This window comes from Pocillopora verrucosa, chromosome 13 (assembly GCF_036669915.1).
Source record: "Pocillopora verrucosa isolate sample1 chromosome 13, ASM3666991v2, whole genome shotgun sequence".
NCBI classification, from domain to species: Eukaryota; Metazoa; Cnidaria; class Anthozoa; order Scleractinia; family Pocilloporidae; genus Pocillopora; species Pocillopora verrucosa.
This window is the reverse complement of record NC_089324.1, coordinates 7,145,470-7,165,652: the sequence shown is the minus strand read 5'-3', so window position 1 is coordinate 7,165,652 and position 20,183 is coordinate 7,145,470. Positions and strand designations below refer to the sequence as shown.

At 37.3% G+C, this 20,183-nt stretch overlaps 1 long non-coding RNA gene and 2 other non-coding genes across 3 annotated transcripts; all 3 read right to left on the bottom strand.

Annotated features, from left to right (window-relative positions):
* Positions 1-707: 707 nt before the first annotated feature.
* Positions 708-4,513, bottom strand: LOC131773786 (uncharacterized). The gene is made up of 3 exons (XR_009339365.2): positions 4,428-4,513; positions 3,282-3,627; positions 708-1,807 (listed from the first exon to the last, which is right to left on the bottom strand). It is a non-coding gene; the product is annotated as an uncharacterized lncRNA (long non-coding RNA).
* A 10,420-nt stretch (positions 4,514-14,933) lies between these two features.
* On the bottom strand, positions 14,934-15,006 carry Trnar-ucg (transfer RNA arginine (anticodon UCG)). The gene has a single exon. It is a non-coding gene; the product is annotated as a tRNA-Arg (tRNA).
* Positions 15,007-19,597: 4,591 nt separating this feature from the next.
* Positions 19,598-19,670, bottom strand: Trnar-ucg (transfer RNA arginine (anticodon UCG)). Its single transcript has one exon. It is a non-coding gene; the product is annotated as a tRNA-Arg (tRNA).
* Positions 19,671-20,183: the final 513 nt, after the last annotated feature.

The window sequence follows — 20,183 nt, the reverse complement described above, 5'->3', positions numbered from 1 at the left end:
CCTGATAACGCAAGAAGCTATCTGTAGGTTATCGATGTTCAAATCCTACAAATTCCCTCTCTTCTTCTGCTAAATAAATCGTACAAATAAACCCAGTGAACTATGACAAACTTTGCGCGATGTTTTCCTTTTTTAATCGTCTCAAGTCAAGGGTATGAAAATGTCTCGCCTCGTGCTTTGATGGTCTGTCGTATCATTAGATTATCGCTTTCTGAAAGCTTTTATGACACCTAAAAGCGCCGGAAAAGAGGAATTTACAGTAATACATCCGAAACCAAATAAAACCGGTATGTACGTAAAGCGCTTTAAACATTAGAAATAAACAATTTTATTTTCGGAAATTCGCACCATTTCAGACTTGGGCAGTGGCTATAATGAATTTTAAAAATCGCCTTCAGCCTTCATTGTAGAGGTGTTTTATAGCCATCCTCACGCAACATTTGCATACTGAGTTCTATTTCACCGTCGTACAACAGATGCGACGCATTTGGCTGAAATCTCAGTAATTACCGTCCGTCACATATCGTATTCAATTCAGAGCAAGACCAGGTCTTATATCGATGTTATCGCGAAGTAAGATACCGAAAGCAAACAAGAAAAGCTGTTACTTAATAGGTGGAATTTTCAGTTAGCTTTTGCTTCAGATATTGTTTCGGTTCTTTATATTGTCGACTTTTTTCATTGCAATTAGCAGTTCTTTAATGCGGCGTTAGTATTCAAGCTTGCGTGCGTTCTGTAAATGGTGAATTGAAAAGAAAAAAATAAGAAATGATAAAAGCATCAGAAATCAGCCAGAGAAAATTTTTGAAATTGTCTTGCGTTGATGAAGGTCTGGCCTATCTGTATCCTATCTTGAGAAATCAATCTGTCTTTTTTAAGTGAGCAACACTAATAATCTGAACAGAAATGGAAGTGATTTAAAGATTTATTTGTCCGGCGGAAATTAAAGGCCCTTTTAATATCCAATAGGGTTGTGAAATGTAAAACAAATTTAAGTGCGTATGTCGGGTCACAACTGACACAGTTTGACACGCACTTAAAATCGGTAATAGTTAAATATGTTCTATGGTAAGGTTGATTGTAATTACTTAAAGTAATAAATGGAATATTAACAAAGGTTCAATTCCTTCCATGAGGAATTAGTAAACACTGTTTGAAAAACTGATAGTAATCTCTCTTTTCAGTTGTTTGAATCCCATTTGAACCTGCGAACTTGTTGAAAGAAATAAAATGGATTTGCTATTTTAAAACATAAAACCATTAATTTGTTCTACATAGATTTGTAACTGCGTCACATGAACATCGCTCCTGCATGCGACGATCGTACGGGCCCTCAAACCCCGTCCTGAAAAGCAGAAACCACGACGGGGACGAAATTTTTTTTCTTGATAAATAGTAAATACCTGCACTTACTGTGGAATGTAGATGAGAACTATTAAAGACTTCACGATATTTCTAGAACTTGTAGAATTGATAATAATACTTTTACAACGCTTAACTGGCGTTGAGGAAACTGATGAAGTAGTGACTACCTGAAACCTTTGTTGCGCGGTGAGGAACCTTATCATGCTTCTATAGCACAATGCGTTAACAGCTTAGTCTCTAAGACGCAAATAGATAATTTCAGATTATTGTGGTTGTGTAATCCACTTTTTCTTTGAAGTACTTTGCAACTAATGTTAGACGTGCAGATGCTCTGAAATATACAGTCCCTAGTTATAAAGTCGCTATTATATTAGTATAGCTCTCGAAAAGCATAGATCCACGAACATTATCAAGGCAAATTCATCACCAGAAGTCTTTGCACCTGCAGAAGAAGCAAAATAACAGCCAGAATTAAAAATTACGCGAAAATTTTCAATTTAAATTCGAATGCTCCGATCCCCCCTCCCAATAAAAAAAAAAGAAACACATGCACGTGCCCTGCTAAGAACAACAGGTACAGAGTAAAACATTTTCGGTTTGCTTGAACACGTTTTAAATTAGTATTTGTAGCACATGGCCAGCAAATAACAAATAATAGCCTTGGCTGTACACTAGAGGGATCATTCTTTGTAATGACCTACCTGGGAACAGATTCTGATAGCAAATCTTTTTGTCTAACTTATTTCTGGTGATACAGTACAAGAAAGTATTTGCGATACCTATTTTTCGAGTGCGTGTTTTGGTGTTTAACGTTCCTGGAATGGCGAGAAGGATACCAGCTGGCATTACTCATCAGTACCAGTTAAGTAAACAGCGTATGAAAGAGTCTTGGAATGATGAATTGGGACGCTTATTGTTTTAAAATAAAGTTCCTTAGAAAAGGACAAAAAACTTCAGTAATATCTGAAATAGAATGAAACTGTGCCTTAGTTGAGGTGAGGTACGGGGCCATTTGATAAAAGAAGGATGGTTTTGCGGTTTAAGTTCATTGTTCAAACAGTGTCCTCCTCTTTAATTTCCCATTCGAGACAGGAAACAAAGTGATACCCTTAATTACATCTTCAGGAGATGGTGTAAATTACGTTCCAATCTTCATTTGCGACTCGCAGACAGTGTTCTGTTCGTGGATATGAAGGGATGTGTTGTTGGAGGTAAAATGATTCTGCTCGACATTTGTTCAAAATTATAATTGCAACTCCGAGATAAAAACTAATGACGACGACTGAATCTTTCGACTGAGAAGTACAAACACACCTAGTGATTCTGAAAGCCGTATTGTTAGCAATCTGGAAATAAAATTATGGCTACATCTTGCTTGAATGTTTATCAGCGTTATTACCCTATACCGGCTTTTTCAGTTTAGGAGGTTCTCACTTTCAATGTTGCCTCAATTCCAAGTTATTTCCCTCACTCGAAGTTTCCGCTTAGTATCAAAGGCACACAGACTAGGACAATCTCGATTTAGGATCGGTTAGTATGTGCTTATTGAGAGAGGATTGAGATTGAATAGTTAGAGTTCTCCTTTTCCTGAACATCAGCTGATTTCATCAGTTTGGACTACTTTCTTAATAGCTAAGCGTCTCTCGGATTGTAAATGCGCCAATACCATTTTCTACAACACTAACACAATATTAATCCACTGGAGATACAAGGATATTCGAGGAATAATCTAGTTGTTTTCATTGTCTTAACTGTACGAAAGGAATAACGGAGTAATTTAGTGTTTTCAAGTGGGTTGAAAACGTAAATTGGCCACCGTAAAGAGTTAAGGCTGACGTTTCGAGCGTCCGCCCTTTGTCAGAGCGTCTGTTATACTCTTCCACTGATGCAGCACCACAGTTTCTTTAGAAACTTACCCCCTTTGTACGAAAGGAATGTCTAGGGCCTCGAAATTCCTTGAACAGCACGCTATTGTCTTGGTTGGGCGAGATCGTATTAGTGAAAATAAAGTAGTTAACCGAGGGATCCAGACCTTGATAATCCTGGCTGACAGTAAAGGTATCCGTGATAATCTTTTGATGGCTGTACGATCAGTTCATACCAAGTAACTGCATGAGCACCAATGAGCTCGGTAGTATCGCTGAGTTCACTGAGTAGAGAGCGGTTCTTGTCTAGGACTAAACCATGGATACAAGGCCCTCGACAGATTTCAGTTTAATCCTTGAGCTTCTTAGTGGATATATGTTCCTTAGAGATCTCGGTCTGGGAATTTCAAAACCAGCAGATGAAAGTGGAAATGTTGTGAGCTGTAATAGATCTTTCACTTCTGCCTTTTGTTTGTCTCATGTGGTCACCGGCAATCAGTGGAAGACATTATATGCCGTCACATCGTTTCCTTTAATTTTTGTTCGGGAACTCCTTTTATATTCTTCCTATAAACCTGGAAGATTTTCTTCCTATAAAAACTACCCATTCATGCATTAAGGACAGTGTATAACTGGCACGATGAATTAATGCATAGCAATTCTGTTTGCTAATGGAATGAAAGACCCATAAACCAGGGCAAACTAAACGTCGAACCTTTTAATTTTTCCCATTGAAAGGAAAACAAACTGACGGCTCCATAAAACGATGTACTTTTTTGGAATCAATTAGCGCTGGTGGCCCACTTTAGAACGTAAACTTAAAACTGTCTCAGCATCGGTTTTCTGTCCTCATAGACCTAGCCCAAAGGTGAATGATAAATAAAACTGGGTTTTCAAGTGTGATGATGCCACTCCGGAAAAAGGGAGTTACTAAAATCAAATATTGAAACTGCGAATTTTTTGCCGACAGTCTTCGTTGTGTTCTCTACTATTTTTCATTTGAGTAATACCATTAATTCCATCACTTGCAATCGATGATAAGAATCAGTCAAAACTTAATATCTTTGCTTTGCCCTATCTCATCGTAATAATCACAGAGTAGCAGATAAAACGCCCAACATGTACTAGGCTTGAATAGGAATTAGATCAGAATAGTTAAATAAAAAAAGCGTTAAATGAAGGAGATATTTTGCCTACCGCGTTATGTTGCTGTTTCAGTAAGGGTTTAGGATCTTCATGAAGACGCCTATTTAGAAACAAAGCATGAACTGTGTAATAAAAACTCGGGCTCGATTTCATTTGGCAGCGAAACTCGATGGTATTTGCCACTACTTGACCTTCTAAAGGATGGTAGGTTATGCCTGAAGCATGCAGTTCTGAATGTTGCTTTGATATACCACTTGCCTACCACTCTGAAAGAAAGAATCTCTGATGAAGGGTACTTTATTCTTGTCAACCTTGTTAAAGAGTACCGTTTTTGTGGGAAAACATATGGTCGTGTTCTGTGAGCTTTCCTTTGCCGTCACGTCTGTGTGTTGACAAAATATGTTTGACATTTCTCAAGACATCGTCTTTAGTGTTTCATTCATTTGTGGACACTTAAAATGACACTTTGTTATCATATACGAGGTATGGGATCTGTATCGGTCGATAAGTATAGTTATCTGTCTCAAACATAGTGCAGTTACACAACTGTCAGTGGTCGATTGTTAAGGATGTCATTTATTGATCAGTCAAGGATACGTTTCAATCTGAAAAAAACTAACATGCAATCGGTATCAATTTCGAAAAAGGCTGTCGCTAAATGGAGACCTTCATGTATAAGCAACAATATTTCTCTTACTTGAAATATCGTGCACAAGTACGATCCAAAGAAACGTTTGAAACACCGTCTCAAAGAAGAGGCAATAAGTCAAACTAAGATTGCTTTGATTTTCACTTATGATTAGAAGTCGTAATGCCTGAAGCATACCAATTAAGCGTTTTTCGAAATCATAGCTATTTAGACAAGTGCTTTCGATTTCGATCATTTCAAAGTTCTATAGCTATACATTTGTGGAAAGCAATTACGAGTGCGAAATTTTTATTTGATTTTTTACCGCCTTTATAGAACCAAAACGTCGCCAGAGTAAGGATAATCAAACGAATCAAGGAAAATTGGAGATTTTGTCGCAGTAAATATGGTAAACGTTCGACTCAATATATTGGGTCGCTGTTGCATCGGAGTGCAAAATTGTTTTATTTGAATTTACTTTAGAGAGCGAATGGACAGGGCACACATCTTTATTTTTTGTTTTGGAAAGTGACATCTTTTCACGGTATATTTGCCTTGAATAATAGCGCGAACCTTGGTGTTTGAAGTAAATAGTGAAGAGGTTTTTTTTTTCTAATTTCATTCACAGTTTGCGACGAACAAAAGATTTCCAGTATGACTTGAATGTATTTGGGCTTTAAATTTACGGAGAGGTACTTACTATTGAATCTAGTTTAAATGGGAAAATAGGAAAAAAACTTTTGTCTCTAGAAGTCGTCCTTGCTGTAACCAGCTGTGTTTCCACTCAAAGCTAGAACATTCGGTCCTATTAAGTGTTGAATTGTAAATTTTCTGCAGGGAAAAATTAATGGACAAGAAACGTTAGCGGCGTCAGAGTTCTCTTAGTAGATAAGATAAATTACTAGATTACGAAAAAAAACCGTTTGAAAAACCGGGGGCAATTTCTTACACGCTGATAAAAAGAGATTATTAACTTTGTTCTATTTCATTTAGAGCCTTGAAAATGTTAAATGCACTCATATTGATTATTTTAATGGAAATCCAGAATTATCGACGAGAAAATTAATAGTGGATGTTAATTAAAAGAGTAAAACTGAGACTTAAGGTAACTTGGTTAGTGAAGTTTTTTCCTCTTATTTGATTGCTTTAAAACTTACTTATTGGTGCCATAGGATTTGGTCAAATAAATAAAAGCTAAAACTTCACCGCTTGCGTGTTTGTTTGAAAGCAATAGAAAACCCTATATTTGGGCTATCTAGTCTTAATTGTTGTCTGATTGAGATTTCCATTGTAATGCTTAGCATCTGCACCTGTTCCTTTGAAACCCCACGAAAAAAAGTTATTTGTTTGCCGACGGGGGTTTTCAGGGAAGGTTTGATGTGCTTTTGTAAAGCGGAAATTGACCTCTCTCGTTTCGTGTGTATTTTGATCGTTCGAATTTGAATAAAAATTTTCACCGTTTATTGTTGAGGTGAATTCAAATGGTACTTATGGTCAAAGTTTGCTGGAGAGCTTTCCCAGAATCAGGTGATAGACCATGAAACGCGGCGAAAACTTGTTAAACATCTGCTTTAAAAAGCAAATTTGCTGTAGCATGCCTTGTATTCATCATCTTTCTATTGGATGGCATACACATACGTTAAATTTATGCTTTACGAATTTGATTTTTGGGTTGAAATTTCTCGGCGGGAGTGAATGTTGATTGTCCTTCAATAGGACAAATAGCTTGGATCGAGAATGAAGTGCTATGGTATTTATCTCGGTGACATTTTTCTCGAGCAACCTGAGAGTCGAGTAAACTTATAACTGTAACCGACCCCAAGTTGCCTGTACTTGCGTTATTTCGATACGTCTCATCACTTCGATTCTTTTTCAAGGTGTACTCGTGATCAGTCCACGCAATAGATCTCTTTTGTTCTCTTGTCTTGTGTATCCTATGACGTGTCGTACCTAAGTATATGAAATTTTTCTTAAGCTTTGAGGATTGATAGGAATATAAGATATCGAGCTTATATACTTAAACGACTGATGTTGGAGATTAGGTGGCGTTTCACTAGAACCTTTTAATGCCACCATCGGAAAAGACGTATGACTTCTTTCCCGTGTAGTTTAGTGCCTAGTGAGTGTCAAATGTGACGATAAATTAAGTTTCTTGAAGAGTTGTAATATTTCTAAACTTAAAAGAATGTTTTCTTATTTCTCTTCATGAAGTTTATTACTTGAGGAGTTTGCATTGAGTCATTGACTTGATGTGAAAGTTTGGTTACTGTGATGTACAGGTTCTTTCATAAAAAGAACAAATAATCTCTACCATGATGGTACTCAGCTACACTTTAACATTTTTTTTCTTTTTCATTGTATCACTCTTTTGCAGCGTTTATTGTCCTGGGCTCGGTTGTTCAAAGGTTGGATAACGCTATCCACTGGATAAATCGCTATCCGGTGGATAGCGCAGTACGTTTTCTGAACAGTTATCCACTGCATAGTGATTTATCCGTTGGATAGCGTTATCCACTCTTTGAACACCTCGGCCCTGGTTGTAAGTCGCTTGAGTGTGATTGTGTTAAGGGTATCGATCTGGCGTTAAATCCAGATGCAGGAGGAATTCATTGAACTGATCTGAGTGACGCTTTCAATGTACGAATTAAATAGTCTATGAGAGACTCTTGAAAGAGTTCGATCATTCAAATGAATAGTTTTAGTAGCTCTATGTCTCCTGTTGGAACGTAGAAATCAGTTCGACCGTTTCCTTAAGTGACTTGTGAGATTTTAGGCTTTTAATGTTATGCCTGATTGGGAAATTTTGACTGTTAGTCGGCAATGCGATTTATATGTTCATAGACGGTCAGCTGGCAGGTTGAATCTCTATGGTAAAGTGCTAACTTCGTCTGTATACTAATTCAGTGGAATCTTGATGTTTCAAACCTTCTTGAGAAGAGCCGGAATTGGACTTTTGATGGAGTTATCAGATTTTCGGGTTATCACATGCAGTTGAATTACTTATGAGGCGTGGAAATAAACACAAAGGTGTATGTGTAGGATATCGAGAATATTGCTTTATGGTACGCTTTTGTACTTACGAAGGCATACGAAATGAAAATTAGTTCACCAACGCATCAGTTTTCGTCAGTTTTTGAACCACCGAAAAGAAAATGAAAGAAACTGCAGTCGATGAACGTTTGGGCATTCATTGCACTTTTAATTAAAGCCTGTGGTTCTAATTTTAAAATTCCGAAAGAAAAAAAAAATCCTTGCGTAAGTTATTTTATGGGAAAACTTATGGAAGTGATTGTCCGACAGATTTCTTAAGAACACAACGAATTAGGCTATTGTGCGTAAATGAACTTCACCGGTTACACATACAGTTGAGTTATGGTCCCTTGGTAACTCTATCTCGTAGGCAGAGGAGAGCAGGTTGAATTATCGACTTAGCAGTGGACACATTATTAATTCTGGTGACGGTTCTTTAAATTATTAAAGTACGAGGTTTAAAGAAAAGTGTTTTTACAGGTGTTTTTCGTTAAAGTGTTGATAGGAGCTGAGACTATGCTTATATTTTTGAACCAGCAGGTAATCATAAACAATATTCTTAAAGATGAATAACTCTTGTCTTTTCAAACCTGAGACAGCTGAGCTACTCTTTGCCTGATACAATCCTAATCTCCGTGTCTGCCGCTCCTTTACCTTTTTTTATATTTTACAAGTGTTTTCTTTTCTTTTAAAATCACCTTTGAAAACAAGGTAGCCTTGAAACATTATGTAAGCGGCGGTGAAATTGCTTGTATGAAGAGGCGCTCTCCGCTCTCTATCAATAGCTAACAGTTAATCTACTGAGCGTTCTTTAATATTACTGCAACAAAACGTTTGCGTTTTCCCTCTGATTTGCAAAGTAGTTTAACTGGCATACGTCGCCTGGCCAAAGTAAAATGCAGTGAGATAATAAAGAAACGTACGTACCTATAAGTTTATTGTTAACGCAACCCAATTATTGTATTTCCAGAAGCCAAAGAAAGTTCTTCAAAACCAGTGGGAAAATAACATTTTAAGATTATTTAATTGGCGTAGATTCCCTTGTTTTCTCCTGGTGGCTTCATTTAACATTTTTTGTTTCCTCGAACCAACATGTTTTTATAACGCTTGTGTTTACTAGTAATCATGCAAGTGTATTTTGGTAATGAACGTTTTGATTTAGGATGCAGGATGAATTTTTGTGGTTTCTTCCAACGTAAAACTAATAAATTATTGCGCCACGCGCTAAGTAGATGTTTTTATTCGCAATTTTGAGGTGAGATGTTGCAAATATGTTGACAGGCTTACTATAAACTGCGGTGTTTTTTATAGCAACAGTAAAGCTGGTGTCGTAAACAACTTTCAAAGCTTTGCACTTGGGTGTAAACATCTCTTTTAAGCAAATTTTGCGAAAAAAATATAACAACCAGTTGAAATTAACATCTGAATTAAGAGTCACTTAACTCAAAACGCTAATTACTTGCTTAATTTAGACCTCGAATACTAATGCTTGTTGCCGGTTAATTTGGTTCCAGGCAAAACTAAATACAAAATGAAGTCCTATTGTCTTAGTGGAAGAAGCTACTTATGCTAAAATGGTTAACTGTTAAGTTTAATGAACATATTTTTTACGTATTTCTAGGATCATTCTTATTTTTTTTCGCGACTCAATGGCGTCATATCTTTTCATTTTCCTACACAAAGGATTAAAAGCTTCTACGCTCATACCTTTTTAACCCATTCATATCCAAACCTACTGTTGATTAATAACCATAACTCCAACTCGTGGTCTTTAGTTATAGGAAAAGGTAGAATATTGTCAGCTTTATTTAGGCCTTTTTCTTTTTTTCTAAAGTTTAAAGGTTTCCTGGGAATTTTTCTTTACTGCAAGGTACACTTGAGTTGATTTTTGACTTCCATTCCACAGCCCCACCTTTCTCCGCCCAAACGCCCTCGACAAAGACATGTAATACGTTAATTAGCAGCTAGGTATAAGCTGAGGTCTATTAGGTGAACCCTTACACATCAAATCTCTTGAGGGATTTCAACTATGTTAAGAGCGTGGCGCAAGTAAACATAAAAGAGAATTTCAAGAAGATTACTTTCAACAGTGTTTATTTAATATGCCTGTTGATGTGTCATTTGCTTTGGCGAGAGAATGTAAACCTATACACGCACGTATAGATGGCTAATTCACTTTAATCGTGAGGCTATGATAGCTTATCCTTTCAAGACTGAAAAAAAAAAATTATATCTTCAACTACAATAGCGATCTAAATTAAGAATTGTACGGTAGGATTTCAAAAGAAATATCAAAGTGCGGTTTAATCAACCAAATTTCCCACCCACGGAAGTCCATATAAGCTCAAGACGATTGCATCGTTTTTTCTTTTGTCTTCTTCCTACAATGATCTTTTCTTTGTGCTAATTACGGATTGTAAATGTCCTCAGAAATGCAGCTTATCTCGGGGGCTCGATATCTGCTTTAGTATCTCTTTACGATAATACCTCGGGCCAATATAACCGGTTTAATTTAAGAAGGTAAAGTTATTTTACCAATGATATACAGCACCACCTTTTAAGTCCGGAACTGAGCATCTGAAATAGATCACAATAAATAGCGATATTGAATTCCGAGCTAACTATTTAATTCTATTCTCGCGGTATTATCCGTATTAGACACCAAAGGAGACACGTGCTTAACAACGTTTGTTTGGCGGCTACACTGATAAGGCACTAAATGTTTTGCGCCATTTGGTGTACGAGTTTTTTGTTTCAGCTTTACTAAGGGTCTCGGCAATATCGAATTTTCAAACCAGAAATTTAAAGGTTATAGAGTTTTATTGTGAATGTGATATTATTGGCGTGTTGACCTTGCGTTTTAAAAATAAGTGGCCGGGCGTCGATCTGGCGAAGGGTCTGTAGGTTAATCACTTTAGAGACATTTCGCATCCTAGATTAGTCTGTGAATAAAGCCTTCTTTCACCCGCTGTTTACATGGACGAAAATAATCAAGTCGCACGACTTCTCCTACATCTCGAGCGAGAGACGTTTTCAGTCAAACCTGTTCAATTTGTTAACTCGTGTTGGTAACATAATAAAGTACATTTTATTTCACTTAGAGAAGTACGCTATGATGTAAGTTGGAAAGCGTAAGGATTAAAAACATTTCCGTGTGGTCTGTTATTGCATTCCCTTAGTCTGCCGCGTGTCTTCTTGAACCAAAAGAGTTCCCTTTTGGATTATTGTCATCCTTTGTGTATTGTTATTATTTTGTCTAAGTTGTATATTCCACGTTCTTTGATTATGAGAAAACTCTCCATCATAGCTAATATTAACTCTACCAAGTACCCGTATGTGAGTAGGTCACTCAAAACAAATCATTCATTGTTTATGATGCCATGGTTTTCCATTATTTTTCTTAGTTTTGTTTATGAATCATTTATAATTTATTCGGCGTTTTTTGAAATTCTCAATCATTGGTATACCATATTGTTACTCTTTCAGAACTTAAGAAAGTATGAACTGTTTCAAAACCCAGCCAGCTTTCAAGGTTTACTGGCGTTTGAAGTTTTTTTAGTCTCCAAAAGATTGCGGAGTACCGACGGGTTGGAAAACAGGTGTTGTCGCTTGTTCAATGCAAGAAGTAACTTTGTTTAATTTGTTTTTTTTGTTTAATCACCTAAGTCACTCTGACCAGGAAAACATTTAATTTCATAATGCCTTAATCGAGGTAGGCCGTCAAATTGTGAGTGCCATGTGAAGTTTACTGAAAAGGCCTTAGTAAAAATGCAACTGTAGATTGGCGAGGGCCAAACAGAAAATTTAAAAACTTGAGCTTCTCATCTGAAGATAGGAAAAATGGCTGAAGCATCGGGATGAAAGAATAGAATAAATGAACCATTTTAGAGTGCACTATTTAGTTCATTTTTTTGGTTGAAGTGCTTGAACAGGGATCTGGTGTCCAATAAAGGATCATTTTTAGAAATACAGCTTTTGTTAAGTAACTTCATCCTTTTTTTACCCCTACTGTCTATTTCTCATCTGAAGATAGGAAAATGGCTGAAGCATCGGGATGAAAGAATAGAATAAATGAACCATTTTAGAGTGCACTATTTAGTTCATTTTTTTGGTTGAAGTGCTTGAACAGGGATCTGGTGTCCAATAAAGGATCATTTTTAGAAATACAGCTTTTTGTTAAGTAACTTCATCCTTTTTTTACCCCTACTGTCTATTTGTCTTTCGCCAATGCCATTGTTGCGCAGTATTCGACGTAGTTGGTACCAGTTAAGCCAAAACTGACAAGATGGAATTGTACAGTGTCTTTCTCCAAGCTTGAAAAGTCTTAAACTTTAGTTTAGGTCGTTTAAAGTGAATAACTGAACATATCTTTTCTGATAACAACAATGGAAGAAATACCCGATGGAAAACTTATTTATCAAGTTCACTGTTTTTAAACAACCACTCGACCTCTGGTCACCGTCATTGAAATTAAAAGCAGGTCCTACCAATGGTCATGACTGGAAAGTAATGGATTTCGTGAAACTGATACTTAAGTGAATCCTGTTCGATGGAAACTTATTGAGATTACCCATTCAGGGTATCAACACAAGTTTTGCGTTCAGAATGAGTGATTAAACCGTAGATTTACCGCTCATTCAAATTGTTTTTTCATTCTTGTCTGGAAAATTATTGAGAAAAATGTAATTTTAAACACCTGTACATCTCTCATTGTTCACAGGGACCTTTTCTCAAGGGTAATTTGATTTTGCTGGTCAAACACATGTTAATCGTTACAGGCCGATTGTCACTTCTTTGTTTAGTTACCACCTGCAAAAAAAAAAATTTCTTCTGTTTTGTTTGTTTTATTGGTTTGGCCGGTTGGTGGCTTCATTTTACTTTCAAAAGTTGGCTGTTAGGAAAACGTAGAAGCAATTCAGTTTTTGCATATTAGTTATCGCCTCAATCCATTCGACAAATTGTCAGTTGAAAGGCAAAGATAAAAAATACGATGCAGCGTAGTCAACTGTGGATAGCTGACCAGAATGGCTCTCTCCACGTGCCCAAGCTAACTCATTGATAAGAACAAATAGAATACTCTGTTAAAAAGCATGTTGGACCACGATACCAGTCGGCAGCTGTATGAAGGGGCAACCGCATCGAAATAATTTCGTACCAGCAAGCTATTCTACCACTTTGCTTCAAACATTAAACTTAGCGCCTCTACATTTAGATTTTTTCCAAATACCTCAAAATGTTGCATACGGATAATTTTCGTACAACGATTCTTTTTTTACGTCAGGTGGTCAAATTTGTTAAGCAATGATTTTTTTTACAATATGGTTCTTGAAAATGTGCAAACATTCGGTTTGTCAACTGTATTGCTGAATTTTTGATAGTGAGTTCCTTGCAAACTTACTATTTACCGGGTATCTCAATAAATATCTACCCTTTTACATTTTGGGAATTTATATTAAATGGTCTAATTCAGAGAGAAGTTGCTGAAAGAGGTTGGTTGGGTCTGTGTTTCTCTGTACGCCTAAATTTTAATTCAGGACGACACCATATATTCCTTTGACCTATTTCGACTCTTTCGCTTGTTAAATACAATTTATGTTTTTGGACACCTCAGGACTATTCTAAACCGTAAGAAAAATAAAGATTTGTTTGGATTTTATCTTCAGGCATCTCGGTTTTTATCTGAATACTCCACCAACTTTGAAGTATTTATTGAGCAGGAATCAATTGATATTTTTCAGCAACTGAAAATCAGTTGAAAACTGTGAACGGAGATCTTGAATAATAATTGTGTTTTAGTGAACTGGAAGGGAGTAGAACTGTTCAAGAACCTCGTACCCAGGAGCCCGCTTCCACTTGAGCTAAAGCAAAGTGAGGTCCCGTGGTTGCCGGGAACGTGATACTTTCGGAAAGACGGATTGAGCTCTGACAGTGGAAGTTCTCATGGACGATTTTGAATTTCAAAAATGTCGTTATTAATTATACAATTTTGCAATTATATTCTTCCTCTGTTCTGTCAGTTAGCTGGTTTCATACTATAACCATTGAAATGCTTTCAGGTTACCAGCTTTTTATTTCCGGGAAACGGCTTGCACAGTATGCTAAGCCGGCTTGCCTTTTTTCTCTGTTATAATCATTTAGTATCGCGTTAGCTGTTTTTAACATTAAGAGAACGTAGGGGATCATAACTTTAAAGGGGCCAAAAGATGCGACGCATGAGTCCTTTTTAAGCATCACAGGGGAAAGAAATACGAGTATGAAATAATCGTTTATCATTCATTATTCATTCATTCATTCATCAAATTCCAAAGAAACGATGACGATTGAAGATATCGAATGACTCACTTGTGAACATGCAAATTTAATGCAATGCCATTTTTTTAAATCTGCACAAACTACAACCTGGCTTTGAAATAGTTCAGTTTGTCGTCTGACGAGTTACTTCTCTCGTTCGTTATCCAGAGCTGTATGGATATTTTTTGTATCCAGACAACTCTCTCCGCAGTTAAATCCACATGGACTATTTCATTTATTCTTTCGGACGCTGCAAGCTGAGTTAGACCCTCTTACTCCCTCCGACTCTGAAATTTTCACCATTTGAATTCTCCTCAAAACATCAGTAAAGGAATCAAGCCAATTCATCACCGAGAAGTTGGTGTTGATCTTTACCCTGTGCATTCTAGATGAGAAAAGTTATTGGTGTAAAAATGAAAAAGAAAAAAATACATTGACGAGCAAACAAACAAACAAACAAAAAAACAAACGAGATCCATCTTAAATCACTTGGAGGGGCCAAATATGGTTCCTTTTTTTCTGACTAGTAGCATTATTTTTCTCTTTTCTCTTTTATGATTAACACTTCGTTTCAGGAGGAAAAATTGGATTATTGAAACAAAATACGACGACCACGAAGGGACTCGAACCCCCAATCTTCCGATCCGAAGTCGGACGCCTTATCCATTAGGCCACGCGGCCAACCGTAGAGTATCTGTGCAAATATAGATAATTAAAGAAATATAAATAAAAAAAAATATAACTCATCCTAGTTTGTTATCGTTTTCGCCCAATATTTTGAGGTAATACAGGTAACATTGTTTCGAATTCTTGCAGGGAAATGCAGGTGGCCACTCTGAAAGGTCTCCAATGTCTGAAATGTCAATCTTATTTGTTTTAGTTTCCGAATTTTCAGCTCTAATGATCTGATGTGCATATATCTTACCATTATATCTATACAGTATTATGACAATATTCTATCGCTGTCTAAGGAGCAGACAGGGCAAGGTTTCTATGGTTAAGGAATTCTTGATTTATCCAGACGGCCGCGTGGCCAAATGAATAAGGCAACCGACTTTTTGAGGGTTCGAGTCCCATTGGGGTCATTTACATTTGTATGCCAGCTAACAATTTTGGTACGACTTGCCTTGGATTTCCATACTGATTTTCACTATGATGCAATGGACTTATATCGAAAAAGACAAAAAAAAAGGAGAGCACGAGAGAAAAAATGAACAGAGAATCAATGGTTTATTGACGTAATGGTGGTAAAAGGGAAATCTCAGGTAATGTCAAACTGATTTTTGGCTCAAATTTATCTAGGGAAATGGTTCTTTGCTTAGTCTCTTTCTCCCCTTATAGGAATGATCGGACACTCGTGGAAAATTATCCTCTTTTCGATATATCTTCAGAGCCAGGTTTCTTTTTTATACATTATCATTAAGTTTAAGTACCAAATACCGGTGCAAAATCCTGGACAGCTACTGTACTACGAAAATTAGTCAGAGTTAGGTTTAAAAGAAGTAACTGAGGGAGCACCAAAGTGCACGTGGAAAGCTTCAAATTTAAAGTTATTTTGGTAGTTATTTTACATATATCCCCCACACCCAAAAATTTCCGAAATGTTCCTTAAGTTACAAAAGTTCCCCTCACCCGATACGAAAGTTCCCTGAGCTGTTTTCTTTTGCCTTTCATACATCTAACGATGAACGTTTGCTTTGACCATTAAGGACACAACCAAGATAACGGACGGATTGAAAAATAGTTTTAAAAGGACAATGAATCCTCATCAAGAGTAAGATATGTTTGGAAGGGGACAGGGGGGCGGGAGCCCGGGAGAACAGCGGGCGGGAAAGAGCGGGAAGCGAGATCTATCTAGGGGTGGTAAGCGGAAGCAGAAATTAAAAATGGCCCTCTGTTGTTGTTTATTACTGCTTATCATCCGGTCAAAAGCCAGTACCTAAGAAATACCCTGCGAAAACTGGCTCAGCATATTGAATTTCCGAGACTCTACATTAAAAGACCCCCTAGTTTGGACCGCCTTCGACGCTCGATATTTTCAAGTTCTCGAAAAGATCTGAATCATTAAACAATGTTATAACTAACCGAACAATAATGCCTAATGATCAATAATAACTAACCGAACAATAATGCCTTGATCCCTACGGAACATTGAATATCAGATTTTACAACTCTAAAAATATCTTCTGTGTATGTATTTCGGTTTCAATTCGAAGGAGGATTTCACGATTTCATTTCATCGATGTGATACTTTCACCATGTTTTTCTGAGAGTTACAAACTGCAGTAACCAAAATTTTCAAGAGGACGATGAAAAATAATAATAATGGTTGTAATTTTCCCGCTGATACAGTTTTGCATATGCGTCAAGGATCTTAAAGGGAAATAAGACAACTTTAAGAGTACTAGGCTTTAAGATGACTGGATTGCGGTGTTCAAACCAGGAACTGCCACCCTTTAACCATACTCTTACTCTTTATCTGCAAGTTCGAATCTCAACTTCAAAAGCTATTAGAATGTGTGATGCTAGGCCCGAAGCACACAGCATATTGAGCGATTTTCCCCATATTGGTGTTGTAAAAAAGTGTTGATTAGAAGAATTAAAAAGCACTTCATTTTCGACGCAATTTTACGACTGAACTTTCTGTAACGAACGTTAAGCGACAGTCAAAGTACATATGAATCCAGAGACAAACTTAGAAGATCGGTTTGCATGCCTTTCGGCAACCTCGCGGTAGCGACACAACATGCTTCTAGGGACAGTTGTGAGGTGCACATTCTCACATTCTATTCTACCCACTCTAAGCCAATACACTTTCGTAGGTGACATTTGGGTACTTGAGATATCAATTTATAAAGCAAAAAGGTTAGGTGCTGAAGCCAATTTAAAATTGTAAAATTTTGACACTGTCAAAACATGACAAAGAATATGTTGTTCTTGCAAAAGGTGCCAAGGCGCTCCCAACACATGACAGAGAGAAAATTGTTTCTTGCTTAAAAATGTACAATTTGGTTGAGCTTTGCGTTGGTGCCATTCCCAATCCTTACGAAAGGGTGTTTGACAAAATAGCAAACTGACACGTCCCATCTGTTCCTAACGAATACTCTTCTTCGAATTACGAGTCACCGATCTATCAAAACTGTTTAGACAAATTGTTCCTTGGGTATTCGTATGCTTCAGTAGTTCTTAAAGTGGTTTAAATAAATAGATTATTTATTATAAGCTCATTATCCTTCTTATTTCAGGGAAGACAAGAGAAGAAATCAACAGAGAACATGTGATACTCATCACATTTTGCAGACCTTTGCACTGTGGTATCGGCTTACTTTCTGGTGTTCCTGGAAATGACCTCATACCCAGGATCTTGCTGCATCACATTTCAGCATGCCCTCAGATGACACTCAGGCTGGTGTGTACGGTAGAACGAGTTATATTCACAGCGGCAGGAATTCTTGAATTAATCACTTGCTTCAATGGGCGATCCATTGTTAACAGGATCAGGCTCTTTCGAAAACTTGTATCGACCTTAACCTGCGCAGCGCTTTGAAGGTAAGGAGATTGATACCTCTCATACCGCATTCTCATGATAGTATAACAATTTGTGTTACCACAGGCGGCCTAAGCTCCAGCTGTGAGATGATCATCTTGGGAAATAAGAGTCATGGCGAAATTATAAGAGTTTGTATGGAAATATTGACGACCGCTCTAAGGAATATAAATAGCATCAAATTCTCAATAAAAATACCTCACCTTACTTCCACGGTGCGTCGCTTGCTATCTGACCGCTTACTATTTTGAAAAGAACCCATTTTGGTGAGTTATCCATTTCTAGGTTTATTACGTACTAAAGAAAACCCCTTCGTATGTTCGCAAGATGATCATCTCACAGTTGGAGCTTGGGCCGCTTGTGGTGTTACTCGATATGTTGGATACCTACAGTAAAATAATTTGCCGCTTGTACGATGGCGCTCGTCAATACCTTGCGAGTCGTAATAGAAAAAGCCATAACTTCGACGAGTTTTTCGTGGAAACGAGCCTACTTTTTGTAAGTAATGTAAGCACAGCACGGCACACAATGTTTTGTTTTGGAAGAATGGCAGTTTTGCCCTCAAAATTTCGGTGTTTTCCAGTAAATGATAAATTTAACTCCTTCGAAACGGAGCGTGGTTGTGAGAGATGCTGATAGGAAAACAAATAGAGAGAGGTTTCTTTCGCCTTGAAATCCGCGACTTCGTGGTATATGTGCGCATTTTATCACAGTTCATGCGTGGTAGTTCACAATTTAAGCACTATTTCTTTTGATTACAAATTGATAACACGTAGTCGCGAGAAACCTCAACCTCGTTCCAAAGGTCTCTCTTGCTCTCACCTCCTGGGGTTGGAAGAGGAGGGTTGACTGATTTCCACTAAAAAAAAATTATACTTCGGATTTTCTAGAACAATCGATTTTTTTTCCCTAAAATCGGCTATTTCAAAAAGTTTAGTATTGTTATCTTCACGGTCTTCAGAGCGCACAAACTCTACCGAAATCAAGAGGTGAGTTTTGAAGAACTTGTCATTCTTCGATTAATGTTTCCTATACTGAACTTTGTAGTTGAGGGTTAATTGATTTCTAAAATTCTCCCAGTATACTGATGTGCAAAACTCCGCTTCAGACAACAATGGCAGCTAGGACGCTCTATACTCTAAGTATGGAAACTGACATGCCGCACAAACAACACCTTTCATGCTCTAATGACCATTATTATTTGGCCACTTCCCTAAAGTAGAGTTCTTGCAGGCTTGATTCTAACCAGCTTTATTGAATCTTATTTCGTTAGCTGCGGCAAACCTCCAGATCAACTAAACAACGTAGATAAATACAGTCGAACCAGTGCTAAGCAGCACCATTTTAAGCGGTCACCCTACATTAAGGGGTCGATTTTCCAAGTCTCGAAATTGTGTTTGGCCCCTTATTCGCGGTGGCGGTCACCCTTTACCTACTCCCAACGGCGTTTTTGTATTGTCCTACACCTTAGAAGTTGCCGTCGATCTTTCTTTTGCGGACTCAAGATTAGGAAAATAATTGAATAATAATAATAATAGAAAAAGCATGGATCGAAAAACAAACAAGCAGGCAAGATCCGTCGTCCATTACTTGGGAAGGCAAAGTCTTTTTTTCTTTTCTTTGTGATCGGTCCTAGTTTTTTCGTCTTTTTCTTTGTTATTCCTACACTTTATCTCAAGGAAAGGCAAGATGATAGAAAACAAAATGTTATTGAAACAAAACATACGACCACGAAGGGACTCGAACCCCCAATCTTCCGATCCGAAGTCGGACGCCTTATCCATTAGGCCACGCGGCCAAGCACGAGGATATTAGTACAAATAAGCGTAGAGTATTTAAATATAAAAGAAAGTTTGATCGAAAAATTTAAATAATCCAAGTTTATATTGTTTTCTGTCAAAACATTCTATATGAAAAGTTTAATTGTTTGGAAATTTTACAGGGAAATGCAGGTGTCCGCTCATATTGCCCTCCAATGTCTTTACTTCTTTCTATCATGTCCTTTTTCTGGAAGAAGAAAGCACCGCGTTCTGATACAGAGTTCGTATTTAATTAGAAGGATCTGTGTTGGCTTTTGTTTTATTGCTTTTCGGTTGGATCCAGGGTCATCAAAAGCTGAAATAAAAACTAAGTTTTAGATTTGGAATCTAACACTGCGAAACGAGACAAGTTGGGCGGTGCACCAGTTATGGATTCACAAGGGTTCCGTCCAGTATTTACAATAGTTTCTCTACCGTTTAGCTCGTCAGCGTGGTGTAACGTGGCAAATGTTCAAAGAAGTCCGGAAATGGATGAAATGATGCAAAATTGA